The sequence below is a fragment of the Papio anubis genome, chromosome X (assembly GCF_008728515.1).
Source record: "Papio anubis isolate 15944 chromosome X, Panubis1.0, whole genome shotgun sequence".
Taxonomy (NCBI): Eukaryota; Metazoa; Chordata; class Mammalia; order Primates; family Cercopithecidae; genus Papio; species Papio anubis.
In genome coordinates, this window is record NC_044996.1 from 122,841,173 (window position 1) to 122,859,384 (window position 18,212).

Sequence of the window (18,212 nt, forward strand, 5' to 3'; positions counted from 1 at the left end):
GAGGAAATTTAAATGCACACTACTGAATACTACATAAGTTTGTGAAAAGCAAAACTATGGAGACAGTAAAAGGATCAGTGGTTGCAGGGGAGGGCAGGAGAGATGAATAGGCAAAGCACAGGATTTGGGGGGCAGTGAAATTATTTTGTATGACACTATAATGTTTAATACATGCCTTTATAATTATGTCAAAACCCATAGAATGTACAACATCAAGCATGATCCCTCATGTAAACTATGGACTTGGGTGATAATGATGCATCAGTGTAATGTCACCAAATGGAATAAATGTACCACTCTGGGGTGGGGTATTGCTAGTAGAGCAGGCTGTGTTTGCTGGTGGATGGGAGGGGAGTTAAGTACATATGAAAACTCTCTGAACTTTCAGCTCAATTTTTCTGAGATCCTAAAATTCCATAAAAAATAAAGTCTATTTTTAAAAATTTAGTGAGAAATAATCTTCCTTTTACCAATGAAAAGTGGCCTAAAGGAGACATAGTGAAAATATTATTCTAATTAAGCATGTTAATTAGAGAACGCCTGTATGGTGAGCCAACCGAACTTTCTGTCAGTTTACTCATTCCTGCTGGGCCACATTTTTAATGTTCCCAAAAGTCACTGGAAGCAGTTAATGGCAACAAATACTGAATTTTCTCTGAGACTGTGTATGTTTCTACAAAAAGATTTGCATAGCAAGGCCCAATTCTTGCTATTGCGGCTGTAGATTACATTATTAATTTAGTACAGATTTATTAAAAGCTTCTACAAAACGTAGCCACAGAGCTTGATAATATTGAAAAGAATGTCACCATAGCCCCTGCTTTTTGTATACTCCAAACCTAACATTATGCCACTTTATGTTCTTATAAGGGAGTGTCATGCAGGAGAGGTGTCCAGAGGATGACTTTTCTGAGATCTTTCTATCTAGAAGCAATGGGAATATAATTTTCTTGATAGCAGAAAAATGACTGGTAGGAATGATGCCTCCAGACTTGGGCGAGAAATCTATTCTACACACAACCCTGGAAAAATAAATATCAGAGAAATGTGTCAGTAGCTAACCTGGTGAAACCCACTTGTTCTAAAAGCTACTGGTATCTCTACGAAACTTGGAAGCCTCCTATATTTGTACTGCTGAATGTGAAGGCTAACATTTTTTCTATCACTTTCCTGTCTAGGTGAATACAATTATTTCTTTTTCTTTCTTTTTTTTTTTTTTTTTTGAGACAGAGTTTTGCTCTTGTTGACCAGGCTGGAGTGCAGTAGTGCGATCTTGGCTCCCTCCACCTCCCGGGTTCAAGCAGTTCTCCTGCCTCAGCCTCCCCAGTAGCTGGGATTTCAGGCATGTGCCACCACGTCTGGCTAATTTTGTATTTTTAGTAGAGACGGGGTATCTCTGTGTTGGTCAGGCTGGTCTCAAACTCCTGACCTCAGGTGATCCACCCGCCTCAGCCTCCCAAAGTGCTGGGATTACAGGTGTGAGCCACTGTGCTTGGCTAATCATTTCTTTTATCAGCAAAATAAATTCATATTTTACTAAATGTCTGCATCTGTGTTTTAATGGTAGAGCACAATTCATAATGTTTTTGGTTTCTGTTACAGTTCTAAAAGCAAAGCAAAATCTTTAAAATAAAATTTCCTTAATTCCACAAAACTATAAGGCTAGTTTTAGTTTGAATGTCACTTCATTCATATGTTCATTGAACTATTTTGCCACTTCATTCATTCCTCCATTCAACTATTCAAAAATTGCTTTTAGCATCTACTATATGGCTTATATTTTGCCTAGCCTTCAATGAATTTTGTGACCACCATTATCTTTATTCTGGCACACAAAGAGAATGACACCTGATAACCTCCTTGGAAAAGGAGGAATGTTGTGCCTCATCCCCTTCCATCTGTATATTTGATATGTCTTCCTATTCATACCCACTTTATCTTTGAATAGCATGTTTAGATTATGTAAATATATACGCCAGGAGTGGTGGCTCATGCCTGTAATCCCAACTACTTGGGAGGCTGAGGCACAAGAATCGCTTGAACTCAGGAGGCAGAGGTTGCAGTGAGCCAAGATGTTGCCACTGTACTCCAGCCTGGGCTACAGAGAGAAGCTCTGTCTCAAAAAAAAAAAAAAAAAAGTAAATATATGTATTTATTTTCTTCAGTGTGAAAGATTTTGGTTTAGTATAACAAAAATAAATATAGAAGAAAATCACCGTATTAACTCTGAGGGAAAATACAACTATTAATATTGAAACATATTTTTCTTGACAGGGCTTAAGTTTCACAAAATAAAAGATAAGGGAAAATTATCCAAAAAACCATAATTCATGCTGTTTTAAAATCTGCCACATCAATGAAACGTTGAGAACACACATCTGTAACTCCTTTCCACATTTAGAAAATGATTGTAGATATAATATTGTCTTGGGAACTCTGTCTCTGCTTTTGTGATGATTGTCACCTTGTTTCCAGTGCAAGTTAGTCTTCTCTATGTAGTCCGAGACTTTATTATCAGATAGCCCTATTGATTCTGAGGGGAAAAAAATTACAGAAGATTCTAAGACAGTTAATTCAGAATAATCTAATGATCTCCTATAGGTTTTCTCTCTCATGTATTTTGAACCAGAAGATTCTGCTTTTTTATACCATTTGTTACATTAGATGTATGCATGCCTGACCAGATTATGTGTGAAACTGAGCGCCAAACATGGGTGACCTTGAATAATTGCCCTTTTCCTTTTTCTGTCTCATTTATTCATTGTGATGTTTTTCGTATCTCATCCTTCTAATTATATTGATCTACTTCCCCAACAGAGGAAGTGTCTCATGGAGGATGAGAGAAACAACTTCAGAGAAAAATAAAATACAAGGAAGGCCCAGAGTCAAAATAAATGGAAGCGTAAATGGCAGTAGCAACAAATAACTGGTTGCCATATTGAGGCACTGTGGGAGATTCCCAAGTTGCCCAAAGATGCTATTAAATTCACACTGCCTGACTTTATGCCATTCTCTTAGGATTTACAGCAACTGCCAGAAGCCAGTTGAAGTTTTTCCAGGCTATTTTCCACCTCCTCTTCCATTTTCTTAATGTTCTCAAAAGCCATTGAAAGAAGTTAATGAGGAAGGTTGTAGAATTTTTTTCTTTTAAACCTAGGGTGAAATAATGGTGTCTGAAGGATCGTTTGGGTTCTATGTGAAGGCACAAATATCTAATCTCTTAAGGATTTTTTGTTTTAGCGATTACACAAATATTTTAATTAAAACATTACAATAGAATAATGATAAATTTAGTGTTTGGAAGATAAAGCATACAATTTTTAAGTATGCAAATATAGCCAAACTAACATGCCAGCTATATTGGCAAGAGATGCTTTTGGCTGAAAGAAATGTAAATTTTACCCAAGAAGATAACTAGAGGAGATGATGGTAAGTAGTGTTGGGGCAGATACCCTTAACGTCACTAAAGATCCAGATTCTTGATCTTTTTGTGCTCCACTGTCTTGGGTGTATTGGCCTTTGGTCTTCATGTTTTGACATCATTATGTTGAGGAGAGTTCTATAGCTGCAGTAATGAAGTCCATGAAGAAGGGAAAGGGCTTGTACTGCCACACTTGTCTGATTTATTAGAAAAGAAAACTTTTCCTAGAAGGGCACTGGCATACAACACCTTGCATCTCATGACTTGGACTTGGCTCGTATGTCCACTTCTAGATTCAGGGAGGTTGGTGAGCTGATTTGGGGGGCATTTTTATCCTTTATAATGAAAAGAAAGAAGGGGATGTGAAGGGTTGGGATGACCATTGGGCCAAACAAGCAGGAGTATCTGCCACACAAGCTAAATTAATTGGATTTTATAAATCTTTGTTTCATGCATCATAAATATGTGACTCTTGAAGATAAATAAGTATTATGACAGAAAACTTCCTATACAATTCCTTATCATCATAAACTATTCTTTCTGTATATAAATCCTTGGGTTGGTTAATAAGGGAAAAGTTGCTGTAAATTAAAAGCGAGATTACAAATGTCAGTCATTTTATTAAAGATACAAAGAAAATGATAAGAGATTATGAAAAAATTATTGGAATTTTTTAATTTAAAAAATTAACTACATAAATTCTATCAAAAGTTTCAAGTTAAAAAAAATGGCCAGATGTCATTGTTTGTAAAACAATGTGGTAAATAGAGATTTGAAAAATTAAATGTCATTGGACTTTATAATCATTAGATTTCTAATGTGGATGCCTGTGACAAACAATTAAGCTTCAACGGTTGGATGAATCATTCTCATTCTTTGACTTTGTTACATGGGGCATTTTCTTTTTGAATTGCAGACTGAATATATTTCAGATGATGTTGATAATAAGTATTGATGAGTGAATTGCACAGGATTGTGAAATTTGGTTTCACTTGGATAAGAAAAGTCAAACAATTGAGCGATTAAATTCATTCTAGTAAACTGAGCTTCTGGAAAATTGCTTGAAATGACATTGAGGAATCTAATTTAATTCCTACATATTGTGTGCTAATATAACCATGGACCAAGGATTATGCATCACAGACTAGTATTTGTTTTTTGTTTTGTTTTGTTTTGTTTTTGAGGCGGAGTCTCACACCATTCTCCTGCCTCAGCCTCCCGAGTAGCTGGGACTACAGTAGGTGCCCACCACCGCGCCCGGCTAATTTTTTTTTCTGTATTTTTAGTGGAGACGGGGTTTCACCTTGTTAGCCAGGATGGTCTTGATCTCCTGACCTCGTGATCCGCCTGCCTCGGCTTCCCAAAGTGCAGGGATTACAGGCGTGAGCCACCACGCCCGGCCTCACAGACTAGTATTTGAAGTTAGAAAAGAGTTTAGAGATCATCTTCTGTCACCCTAGATCATGCATGGTGGACGTAAACGAGGTTTAAATTAACTCCTTTAATTCTTTAGATAAAGAACTTTGTCTTAGAGGAGGTTTAGTGATTTGATCAAGATACACTATTATAACTAGTTAGTTAAATCAAGAACTGGAAGCAAATAGGCTTAACTCTTGCATCAATATGAAATCCACTAGTTTTATGTTTTTCCGTAAATTAGGGTCACATCACTATTTCACTTGCTACTTTATATACTACATCAAAAAAACTGATAGGAATAAAAATTGCAGATCAGTCACAATTTCTAAAGGATGGTAATGTATGAGAGGTATAAGGTAAGGGACCTGCATATACATATTAATGTAGCCAATTACTAGAAATAATCAGTAATCCACCTAGCTAGAAATAAAGAAAACGTTAGACTTAAAAGAAAAACGGCAAGATCCCTAATCAAAATCAGATCACCAGATCACAGTGTAAAGACTGTCTGTTGTATTTCCTCTATATTGTGTTCTCTAAGAAATCAATTCGAGGGGAGAGCAATGAAAATATTTGTTGCAGTCGGATGATTGAGTTCTCATCTGGAGAGTTATAAAGGTAGTTAGAGAAAGAAAGGTTTTCTGTTAACCCCATCTGTATTTTCTTACATTTGCTGGGGTCAGCGTTTCCTTGCAAGTCTAAAAATAGTTTTCCATTTTTCCCAACGGGAGTGTGTTTTGTGTGTGTAATTCAATATGGGAAAATAACAATAGCTAATATTTAGTAAGCTTTTTATTTGTTCGTGGAGCTGTAACTCATGCTTTGAGGCTTTTACTTACTTGATTTTCACAAAAATTCTGTGAGATAATGTGTAGTCATTAGAACTGATCATAAATATTTCTCATTCTTCTGGGCAATGGTAAGAGTGTTCTCCTTGCCATCCCTTGGAGTTAAGTATGGTGATATGTATTGCTTTTAGCCAATGACGTGTAAGTGAAAGTGGTGATTGTCATACATATGTGGTATCTTTAAGAACCAATATGCAGTTCATCAGGATCCCTCTGTCCCCTGCTAGTGCTACTAGCAGTGTTCCAGCAAGTGTGCTCTATTAGCCTGTGTCTTAGAGTGAGACCCACTGGACCACAGTTCTTAGCTGCCTTGCAATATAAATGTAGAGGAAGTGAGAAATAAACTTTGGATTATTTGTTACTGCAACATAGCCTAATTCATTCTGACTGGTATGTGTAATATTTCAATTTTCTTTAAAGAGGAGGAAGATGAAGATAAGTGATTTGTCGACGATGACACCATTAGTTAAGTAGAACTAGGATGCAATCCAAGCAATCTGACTCCAGAGCTCACATTGTAACCACCATTTTATATAGCTATGGTAATACACTATTTTGAAGATATAGGCGCCCACCACCGCGCCCGGCTAATTTTTTTTTTCTGTATTTTTAGTGGAGACGGGGTTTCATCTTGTTAGCCAGGATGGTCTTGATCTCCTGACCTCGTGATCCACCTGCCTTGGCCTCCCAAAGTGCAGAGATTACAGGCGTGAGCCACCACGCCCGGCCTCACAGACTAGTATTTGAAGTTAGAAAAGAGTTTAGAGATCATCTTCTGTCACCCTAGATCATGCATGGTGGACGTAAACGAGGTTTAAATTAACTCCTTTAATTCTTTAGATAAAGAACTTTGTCTTAGAGGAGGACACTAATTTGATGCAGAGCCCTTTACTTAATTTCTGAGCATAGAGAGGTGATTATTCCTTTTAATTCACTTAGGCTTCATATACTTTTAATATTTACAAATTACACAGGCATAAAGCCCACTACTCATTCCATCAATAGTATATGGCTAAATGTTGCCTTTGGAGAAGAAAAGAGTATGGAGAGGTCATCAGCACATATTTCTAGGGGTCTTTTGCAAATATTCTGGTATTAGTCTATTTGGGCTGCCATATCAGACTGAGAAGCTTAAATAACAGAAATGTATTTTTGCGCCGTTCTGGAGATAAGGAGTTCAAGATCAAGGCACTTGTCAGTGTGGTTCCTGGTAAGGGCTCTCTTCCTGGCCTGCAGACAGTCACCTTCTCGCTATGTTCTCACATGGCAGAGGGAGTGTGTGTGTGTGTGGGTGGGTGTCTCTTCCTCTTCTTATAAGAGCACCAGCCCTATCGGATTAGGGCCCCACTCTTATGACCTCATTTATCGTCTCCTCACAGACCCTATCTCCAAATACAGTCACACTGAGGGTTAGGGCTTCAGTGTATGAATCTGGCAGGCAGCGGGGACTGGGACAGAAACATTCAGTCTACAACAATCTCCTAGGAACTACGAGCAATTTAAGACATTTTAATAATGAAGACTTGTTCCCATCTGTTGTCCAGTGTATCCTGTCTCTGTACATGCAACTAGAAGGAAATTCCAATGAGAAGTATTCTATTAATTCATTTATTCAATTATTTAGTACATCTACTGAGCATCTATCATGTGCTAGATTATTCTAGACACTGGGGTATAGCAATGAACAAAACATTTTTTATCTTTCATTTAATTTATATTTTAATGGAGGGAAACAGGTGTGTGTGTGTGTGTGTGTGTGTGTGTATATATATGTATATATATGCATGCACCACTGAACTGTGGCACCTGAATTTATTTTAAAGAGGGAATGGTCTTTGCTTAGGAAAACAGGTGGGTAAGTTATTTCTGGGAGAAGGTGATACCCTGAGGGTCTGGTTTAGCAAGAAGCAATAATACAGAAGGGATAGCTCAGTGGCTCTGCATTAGACATGATCAGAAATCAAGGAAAAAGGAGGGAGTAGATAAGAACAGAGAAAGTAGAGAAAGGGAAAGAGTGAAGAGCCAATCAACAGAACAGAGTGAACAAAGGCATTTTATGCAAAAGATGTGTAATCAATTTTAATTGACTGAATTGCCTCAATGCAAACCTCCTTTTGTCCTTCAAAATTAAGTAAATTGATGCACAAATCAAAAGGCTTTTATGAATGGGTTTTTGAGGATGTAAGTGTGGGAGTAGGAAGAATTAAGGAAGCTGAGTGTCTTGTCTGGGCCAATTCTTTTATGTGTGTGGCATTTAATTAAATCCCAACTTTCTATAGCACAACCATCTGTTTTTGCTATTCCTGTAGTTAAACATTGCCAGAGAAAGTCCTTTTAATAGAGCGTATTGGTCCAGTTATAAATAGAAAAATCTCTCCAACCTCAAAGGGGCCCTCAACAGTGCCTATAGACTCTCCTACTCTTTACAACAGCCATTTCAAACCTTCTTTGCTCAAAGCATCAAGCTTTCTCCTCCATCTCTCCAGTTTATCAGACTTAACCTGACATTTTAAAAGAAAGGAGAAGGCATCAGATGATAACTCTTTTATCTTTCCCTCACCTACCAATCAAATCTCTACCCTTGCATTATCCTCCTTCTCTTCTGTGAAAAGAGAGGACTGGCTCTTCCCCTATATAAGTTCATGCCACCTCATGAACTATACACGATTTGTTATCCTTTATCACTGTCATATTCCACTCTCTCTCATGGACCTGAATCCTTCACATCAGGACTTAAGTTATTACTATCCAAAAAAAAAAAAAAAAAAAACCTTCTCTGTCCTACATGCCACTACTGTCTACTACCCTGTCCCTTTTCTCTACCACTTAGCTTCTTGAACAAGTTGCTGGAACAACTCTTTACCATCTCCTTTAGCTTAAAATCTATTTTTTGATTGCATAATCATGGTAATTTTTTTCAGGGATGCATCTCTAATCTCCTACACTAGATAAAATCTACTTATTTTATGTTTTTGTACCACCATGCTCTGCCCCATCGTAGCACTCATTATTCATAATGTTCTATTTATTGTGCAATTATGAATGTCTTCTCCCCACACTAACCTGTTGTTTCCCCTACAACTAGCCCAGTTCCTCACACATAATGTAGCATAACACATAACAAGATCTCAATAAACAATTGTTAAATGAAAGAATAAATGAGTGATGCCATGCAGAATACACTGGATAAACACTTTATAAACACTTTCTACTATGTACTAATTCAGAATAAACAGGAGGGTAGAGTCATTGGTGACCATGACATTATGACCTCTTTGTGAATATGCAGAAGTTTAGGAAATGGCATCGAACTATCTATAAGCCGTGAAATTAAAGGTTAAACTTTTCTAAGCTATAGCTGACAGCTGGATTGTAGTAACATTTATCCAGTATGTGCAGAGTGCGATTCAAATGGAGAACTAAGAAAAGCTGAAAAATGTTTAACTTGGTGACGTTACACGGGACCACTACTGGGGCACAGAACGAGATCTGGAGTAATCTCTGCAGTTGCAAAACAAAGACTTCACCTGCCAAATGACTCGACAATTTTGTGAATTTTTAATAGTGTTCACCTCACCCTAAAATTTTATAAGGGTATATTTTTTTTCAAAAGTACGTCTCGTTAAAAAATAAAAAGTTAATTAGTATGTACTATAAGGTCCAAATCCAATTTTCACTGGAGTTATCTCACAGAGGGACATCACACCTGCTACATTAAGAGCCAGTGATGCTGAGCAAAACCTGCTTAAACAGATCTTAATACCCCTTTTTGGCTGGAAGGGATCATTGTCGTCATGGAACATGTCATATTTTACATATTTTATGTCTTGGGTTTTGTAAGCATTAGATCAAGCTATGAATCCCAGGTATTAATCCAAATCTTTCATCAATTCTCTGGCAGGCACCCAATGTTCCATGAGTTGGTTCCCCCAGTGTATCATCTCCCTTTTTGACTCAAATTACTCACAGCTGTGATCCAACATTGGCATAGCTCCTAAGAAGGAGGGGCATATGAGAACTGTTATTGGGCAAATAATAGAAGCTGTCACACAACCTATGTTTAGTTACAAAAAGTTTGCAAACTTTGAAAATGCTGGCTGTCGGACTTGTGAAAGATTCTCATTGGGAAGGGAACCCCATTATTTAGATTTATATAGCATTCTTATCCAAGATTGGGAATCATACCACTTGGGCTATGAATCATTTTTAGAAGGTATATAAATACTTCATGAATGACTGTTTGAGGGCAAATCTAAATAGACAAAGTTGAAGGGATTTGACAGAAACACATCCTTACATATAATTAATGTGCACATTCAAATGCCGTATGAAACAATATAGACATTTGAAACAATATAGACATACTTGTCTTTTTATGATAATTAATCTTTAGGGACAAAAGTAAAAGTAGTTCTTCCTTCTACTAACTTTATTTTCTCTGTATGAAGAAAAATCTCACGACAAATTTATCTGTTGTCATACTAGAATCAAGGAAATTCAGGAAAGTATCCCTAGAAGATCACAACGTCTACGCAGTTCTCAATTGTACTTTATTGTATTTTATTTTCAAGTCGAAAACTTAAGAAATTCATAAATATTCCAGATCCCTGAGCCTCAGAGAGATAATTTTTGCATGTTCATATAGATAGTAGTGACACATCTGGGATTCAAACTCAAGTGAATGGACTTCAGAAATCAGGCTTTTACCCGGTCTCTCAGTCACCTTCTTATTTTGTTTCATGTGTTGACAGAACTTAAATATGATTTAAATAAAGGCAAAACAGAAGTCAGCAGGAGTACAGATACTGACTATAATAACATGTTTACTCCATATAAAGCCAATTTTATGGAATTATTCAGTTACTAAAGGGGAGCTTCCTACAACCCCAAAGTTATGTGGAGCTTTAAATTCCATAGATTAGCATTTTACATCAAAGGCCTATTAGTTTTATCCAATAAGAAGATACAAGTTCTGTGTTTCCAAGTACGTGGAGAAGCAGGAATTCTCATCCTGAGCTGAAGAACAGTGTTCCAATATTCTCAATAGGCATGTAAGAATAAAGTTAATTCTGACATTCTGTGTATACAATTGGCTGTTTGGTTAAAAATGTTTTCGAGGATTCACTGGCACAGTTTTTGAGTGCAACATAATCTTCAAGATTACAATTGTGTAATTGATATTATTTAAAACCAGATAGGTAATATGCAGTAATACTTTTTCACTCAAAGAAACTTCCACACTCACTAAAACTAGGCCCTAGTGCAGAAGTCTCTTGAGAACAGAGTGGTTTTATTTTTACCACTGGAAAAAAACTGACTTTGGAAATTTTCAGTGTATTTCTGAAATTATTCTCCCAGGAATTGGAAGCTTAAAAGGAGGAGCTAATGTTACTCAATTTGTCTTAAGGTATTGATCCAGATCACTTTGAGGTCTACGCTTAATCCCTTTGGAATTTTTTTCTTTTTTTAAAAAAAAATAGGCCAGGGGCATAATAGATACCCAGAAAGATAATCTTCAGCAATAGACTAACCAAAAATATAGATAAGACATATTTTTTAAATTTTTGAAAATGTGTGAATGAGTCAGCAGAAAAGTAAGGGAAATCCTAAGAGGTCAAAAATAAAGTAATAACTCCAGAGATGCAAGCAAGCTCTCAAACAGGTGCTTGCCCTACAACTTCAGCCAAATGGAGAGTGTAGGTAAAGCTGAGGGTTCAGAAAATATATGGAGTCATATTGGATGTTGCTGAATAACATCGGGCCCCAAGGGTTACACCTCCAGTGAAAAATTATTAAAACATACCTCACAAAGGGAGACAGTAAGGAAACTATTCTGTCTCTAAACCTTGGATCTGTATCTCCCCTAATATGTGTTTGGGGCCTTAGTTTATATTTTTTGGGGTGGTCCAAAAAGCCTCAAGCCAAAGAATTATGTTAGCATTCTCTTGTATGGTAATGCTCATGAGTGCTTGACAAAATAAAAACTTTAAAAATCATCCCTAGAAGATCACAACATCTACCCAGTTCTCAAAATATCCCCATAGAAGTTGTTCATACACATATGAACTTACAAAAAAAAAAAAATCACAAAACCTACACAAAAGTAAAACATTTTAAAGGAAAGAAAGATACATCAGCTGGTGCCCAAAAGCAGAAGTGGAAATACACAAATGATTTTTCAAGTTTATTACTGTCCCATTAGCAAAAACCAGATGCATCACCTAGCCCAGGGTCACTGTGGGTGGGCACTACCATAAATGCTCTACTCCATGAGCAATCAAGAAAAGAGACATTACAAAAAGGATATACTTTTTTATACTTTTAAATTTTTATCAAATTTATCATAAGTTCACGTTAGAGTCAAATGCTTGTATTCTAATTTTTATGAAACATAGTTTCTTACCATCACCCTACTTTTCCCTCCCAGAACCAACATGCAACTCTTTCCGGCTGACTCTTTCAGTGTTTTGTTGTCATTATTGTTTTGTTTTGTTTCGAAGGTAGATGGTGCAAGAGAGTATTATTTAGGATCTAATAAAAATTATAAGTAAATCTGAAACAGTGATGAAAATTTCAATCTTTTTAATGTAAAGAGTATTATTACATTTCTTCTTAATGATGTTACCTCTTAGAATGAGATGGTGAGCAATATGCATCTATTTCTTTATTTTTTTTTAAAAAAAACCACTTTGTTGAGGTACAATGGACAAAATAATAGCTGTCCATCCTTAATGTATACAACTTGATGAATTTGGAAATAAGTAAACAGCAGTGAAATCACCACCACCGTCAATACCATAAACTTATCACCTCCAAAAGTTTCCTCCTACCCTCTTAATTTATTTATTTTATGATAAGAGCACTTAGCATAATATTTACCCTCCTAGCAAATTTTTAAGTATACAATACAGAATTGTTAAGTAGGTGTTACATTGTACAGTAAATATCTATAATTTATTCATCTTGCATAACCGAGACTTTGTACCCTTTGACTAATACCTCTCAATTTTCTCCTCCTCTAGCTCCTGGCAGCCACCATTCTACTCTCTGCTTCTATAAGTTTGATAGTTTTAGATTTCTCATATAAATGAAATCATGTAGTATTTCTCCTTCTGTTTCTGGCTTATTTTATTTGGCATAATGTCCTCCAGGTTCATCTATGTTGTCACAAATGTCGAAAACTTTAAAACATTGATAAAACAACAGAAGATACAAGTAAATGGAAAGGCATACTGTATTAATGGACTAGAAGAATTAATTTTCTTAAAATATCCATACTACCCCAAACAATCTACAGATTCAATACAATAACTATCAAAATTCTAGTGACCTTTTTTACACGAAGAGAAAAAAAATACTAAAATTCATATGGGAACAACAAAATACCCTGAATTGCCAAAACAATTTTGAGCAAAAAGAACAAAGCTGGAGCGTCACATTTCCTGATTCTTTCAGGATACACTTGTTGATATAAGGTTACCTCCATACTTCTAAATAATGTGAGTTTGCTTTTTTAACTTAGTAATTTCTTCCATTTTATGGTATGTCATTCTCATGCTCTGCATCACCTACACATGTATACTTCCTGTCCCCTCCTTTACTTTCCAATATAAAATGTTTCAATTTTCCATTGATCACTATTCAATGTTTGAACCATCATAACTATGAAAAGCTTTTCACTACGTAATTATAAAAAGATAATGTGCCATGCTTTTCCTGCCAATTTTTTTTCCCTTGGAGATAACGATGGTCTAGTTTTTTTGTTTGCTTTGGTTTTTTTTCTATATTATTAGTAATTCAACCTAAAACTCTCTAGCACTTATGTAAATCATACCTCAATACATTTATATAGTACCATTATTCTAAGAATTAAATCATTTTAAAGAAATTACCTCTGTCTTCTGACAACAAGCAGGAGTGGTTGCTCTCTACTTCTGTGGTATAGCTATTACCCTGGGATATCCCTTCATTATTATTCTGATTTCCTTTACTTATTTCCATTTGAATAATCCATTTTTTGAGAGCCGTTTCCTCATTTCCCTCATGTTGTTGGACCATAACCTATAATAGCTTCCTGAGAAATGGGGTATAGTAGATAAATTTTCTTGAGACTTTTCATGTGATAAAATTTTATTTTTATTCTACTATATAACTGGACATAGAATCTTAGGTTGTAAATATTTTTTCTCAAAAATTTGAAGTCAGAAATACTGCATCCATGGATTAGAAGACTCAACATAGTAGAGATGTCAATTCCCCCAAATCAATCTATAGGTTTAAAGCAATTCCTACTAAGATCCAAGCAAAGCTTTTTGTGGACATATACAAGCTTATTCTAAAATTGATATGCAAAGACAAAATCACTAGATTAGCTAAACAACTCTTAAAATGAAAGAAGAATGTAGTGGAAGGAATCACTCTTCCTTCCTGTAAGGCTTACCATATAGCTGCAGTAAGCAAAATGCTGTGGTGTTTTTTGACAGGAGTAGAAACATAGATCAGTGGTATAGAAATAGAACCTAAAATAGAGCCACACAAATAAGCCTAATTATTTTACACAATGGGAAAACCCAATTCAATAGAGGAAGAAGATCCTTTTCAACAAATGGTGCTGGAAAAATCAGACATCTGGATGCAAAAAAAAAAAAAAAATGAATATAGACCTAAATGAGCATCACACATGCACCCATGTCCCAGCCTAAGAAACTGATCATTACCAAAACAAGTGAAGCTCCCTACATGTCTCTTTTCACAGACGTTCCCTTCCTTAGCTCTAGTAGTAACCATCAACCTGAAAGAGGTATTATTTGTGAAATCGGTTGAACTAAACATAAGCAGCTTTAGAATATAGTTCTCTTGAAGCAGTGTTTCTGTACTTGAATGAGGAATGTTAAGTTCAAATACTTCTCAGAGTTTTTTTTTAATAGATGTGCATTTTGCATTACGTTTTACTTCATAATATATCAAATATAAATTTCTTTTCAAGTTGGAAAAGAAACATCAAAGTGATTCTTTTGCCATCCTACGGAATAATCTTTAAGAGTATTTTGGTGCAGATGGAGTGATAGGAAGGTTGAAGTTTTTTAATCCCCGAAGACTGACAAAATCTAGTCCATGTTTTTCACCCATTAAAGTCGTGGAACATTTCTGCAAGAGACTGCCTTAAGGAAAAATACCACTCTTCTTTCAAATACTGAAGTGGAAGACTTTCTTCTAAATCCCAAACTGTCCTCATTTATTTTATTTTATAGTTGCTTTGAATACTTAAAAAAGAGTAACACAGTGATTCAGAAGACCAGAAGTGGCAACAATGTGTTGACCATTCTGGTCGTATTCTCCAAATCAAGTGTCAGATCATGCCCTTGTTAGTATCAAGAGGGAACAGTTCTGGTGTAAAGCTTGACTATGTGAATACTTTTAAATTATGTACGAAGTGTTCACTAAGGCATTCTAAAAGCTCCAATTAAAGCCACAGTTAGTGCTTACCTTACATGAATGGAGAAATATAAAATATATTCTTAAGCATAAAAAGGTGTCTAGTTTTAGATAAATGATTTGTTAAATCATTACAGTCTCTCCACAACCAAAAAGTAAAACTTGTTTGTGTTTCTTTTTTTCCCCAAATTAAAAAAATAAAATTTCATAAAACAGTTTAAATAGTGCATAATAAATACATATTTGCTAGTTTGAAAGTAATGCTAGAAAATATTTTCTATGTTAGTAAAGCAGTACTACAATTTTCCAATTAGAGTTTTCCAACTGGTTCCCTTTTTTGTAGACACTTGAAAGGTTTTCATGTCTTTGAATTAGTACGCAAAGTCCTAAGCTATATCAGCTTAGAGTTTTGAATGATGGTATTTTAATTTCCTGTGAGAATTACATTTAATTCATATATACACACACACACACACACCCCTCATAATCCTCTTCTGGAAAAGACTTCAATCTGGGCTAAAGAGAAATGTATAATTCTAAAAGAGAATGAATCTGAGCTTGGGGCCAACATTTCTACTTCCAAGTAAAGAAGTAGAAATCACAACATAACAGGATCATATAATCTTCCTCGTTAGTAACACAAATGCCAGTAATAATATACTAGTACTATTAATAGGTAATATTTATTCCATTGCACTTCCTTCCATCATTTTATATGTATAATCTCATTTGAACATCATGAATGCTCTATGAAGAAAGGGGGCTGGATCATCTATTGTAAAGCTGTCTTCATCATTGCTCCCATCTAAGTTCTTCTAGAGCATTGCAGAGGAGAAAACGGGCACTCCATTTCCCAAAATGCTGCCTCTGTTTTTGGTTGCTAAATCGAGTCTGCCCAAAAGTGGCACCCAGGTGAGATTTCAGATATTTGGGGGAGATGTACGAATAAACACTACTTTCACAGAGCTTCTAGGGGCATCCTTGAAAATGTCTCTTCTCACTGCTATAGATTAAGGTGGTCGTTGACATCTTCCAAAGATTCTTTGAGTTGCAGCAGTTTACAAGTTTGTTCTTTTATATACATACTTTAACTTCTGGGTTATGTGTGCAGAACATGCAGGTTTGTTACATAGGTATACATGTGCCATGGTGGTTTGCTACACTTATCAACCCGTCATCTACATTAGGTACGTCTCCTAATGCTATCTCTGCCCTTGCCCCCCACCCACCGACAGGCCCCAGTGTGAGATATTCCCCTCCTTGTGTTCTCATTGTTCGACTCCCACTTATGAGTGAGAACATGTGGTGTTTGGTTTTCTGTTCCTGTGTTAGTTTGCTGAGAATGATAGTTTTCAGCTTCTTCCATGTCCCTGCAAAGGACATGAACTCACCCTTTTTTATGGCTACATAGTATTCCATGGTGTATATGTGCCACATTTTCTTAATCCAGTCTATCACTGATGGGCATTTGGGTTGGCTCCAAGTCTTTGCTATTGTGAATAGTGCCACAATAAATATACGTCTGCATGTGTGTTTATAGTAGAATGATCTATAATCCTTTGGGTATATACCCAGTGATGGGATTGCTGGCTCAAATGGTATTTTTGGTTCTAGATCCTTGAGGAATTGCCATAGTGTCTTCTACAATGGTTGAACTAATTTACACTCCCACCAACGGTTTAAAGTGTTCCTATTTCTCCACATCCTCTCCAGCATCCGTTGTGTCCTGACTTTTTAAGGATCGCCATTCTAACTGGGGTGAGGTGGTATCTCATTGTGGTCTTGATTAGCATTTCTCTAAGGACCAGTGATGATAAGCTGTTTTTCCTATGTTTGTTGGCTTCATAAATTGATAAATTGATCCTTTACAAGTTTGTTCTTAAGAACCATCTGTTTGGGTGCTTCATTCTGAAGTTTTTGCTGGCCACTTCTCTGAACTATGCTCCCCCAGAACGTCCAAAGTTTTTATAAGCTTCTAGTTTCCTGTTTTAAAACCTTTCCTACTTGATATAGACAGAGCAACTTCTATAGAGAGAGACAAAAGGAATAGCCACACTGTCTTCCACAATGGTTGATCTAGTTTGCACTCCCACCAACAGTGTAAAAGTGTTCCTATTTCTCCACATCCTCTCCAGCACCTGTTGTTCCCTGACTTTTTAATGATCACCATTCTAACTGGTGTGAGATGGTAGTTCATGTCCTTTGTAGGGACATGGATGAAGCTGGACACCATCATTCTGAGCAAATTATCACAAGGATAGAAAACACAACACTGCATGTTCTCACTCATAGGTGGGAATTGAACAATGAGAACACTTGGACATAGGGTAGGGAACTTCACACACCGTGGTCTGTTTGGGGGGATGGGGGAGGGATAGCATTAGGAGAAATACCAAATGTAAATGACGAGCTAATGGGTGCAGCACACCAACATGGCACATGTATACATATGTAACAAACCTGCACATTGTGCACATGTACCCTAGAACTTAAAGTATAATTTTAAAAAAGGAAGAAAAGAATTTGCAGATGTGTTTTAAAACTACCAGACTATTCTATCTAAAATTACTCCTACCCTGAACCTTCATAATCTCTCTCTCCTAACTTATTATTTTGTTTTTTTACAAATCTCTTAATATTATCTAACATACCATTTGCCAGGTTGAGCATTTTAACAGACATTAAAACAGTATCTGTCACATAGAAGGCATTCAACAATATTCGTTGAGTGAATGAATGAATTTCAGTACATTAACTTGTAAATATCTCAGTGCTACTTTTGTAGTTGTTTCAAGTTTTCTGTTGATAGCTGCTCTAATAATGCTGCTGGCAGAATAAAGAACAAATTTGGTAAATTTGATCAAAATAACTTAGTCACAAACTTGGATAATTAAATCCAAATTTGTGTCCTATTAAATTGGAAATTATTTGCCTCTTAATCCAAGAAGGGCTTCATCCCCTATTGATTCATATTTGTATCATCTACTTACTCCTAAAATGCTGAGTTGACCCCCAATAAAAATGCCTTATCCCCTTCCCTTTGTAAACCAGAGAAATAAACAAATTAGAAACATTTCAAAGAAGGAACA

The 18,212-nt window shown here is 36.0% G+C and overlaps 1 long non-coding RNA gene across 1 annotated transcript; it reads left to right on the top strand.

Moving 5' to 3' along the window:
- Positions 1 to 4,773: 4,773 nt before the first annotated feature.
- LOC116271954 lies at positions 4,774 to 14,340 on the top strand. Its single transcript, XR_004180687.1, has 2 exons — positions 4,774 to 4,958; positions 6,553 to 14,340. It is a non-coding gene; the product is annotated as an uncharacterized LOC116271954 (long non-coding RNA).
- Positions 14,341 to 18,212: the final 3,872 nt, after the last annotated feature.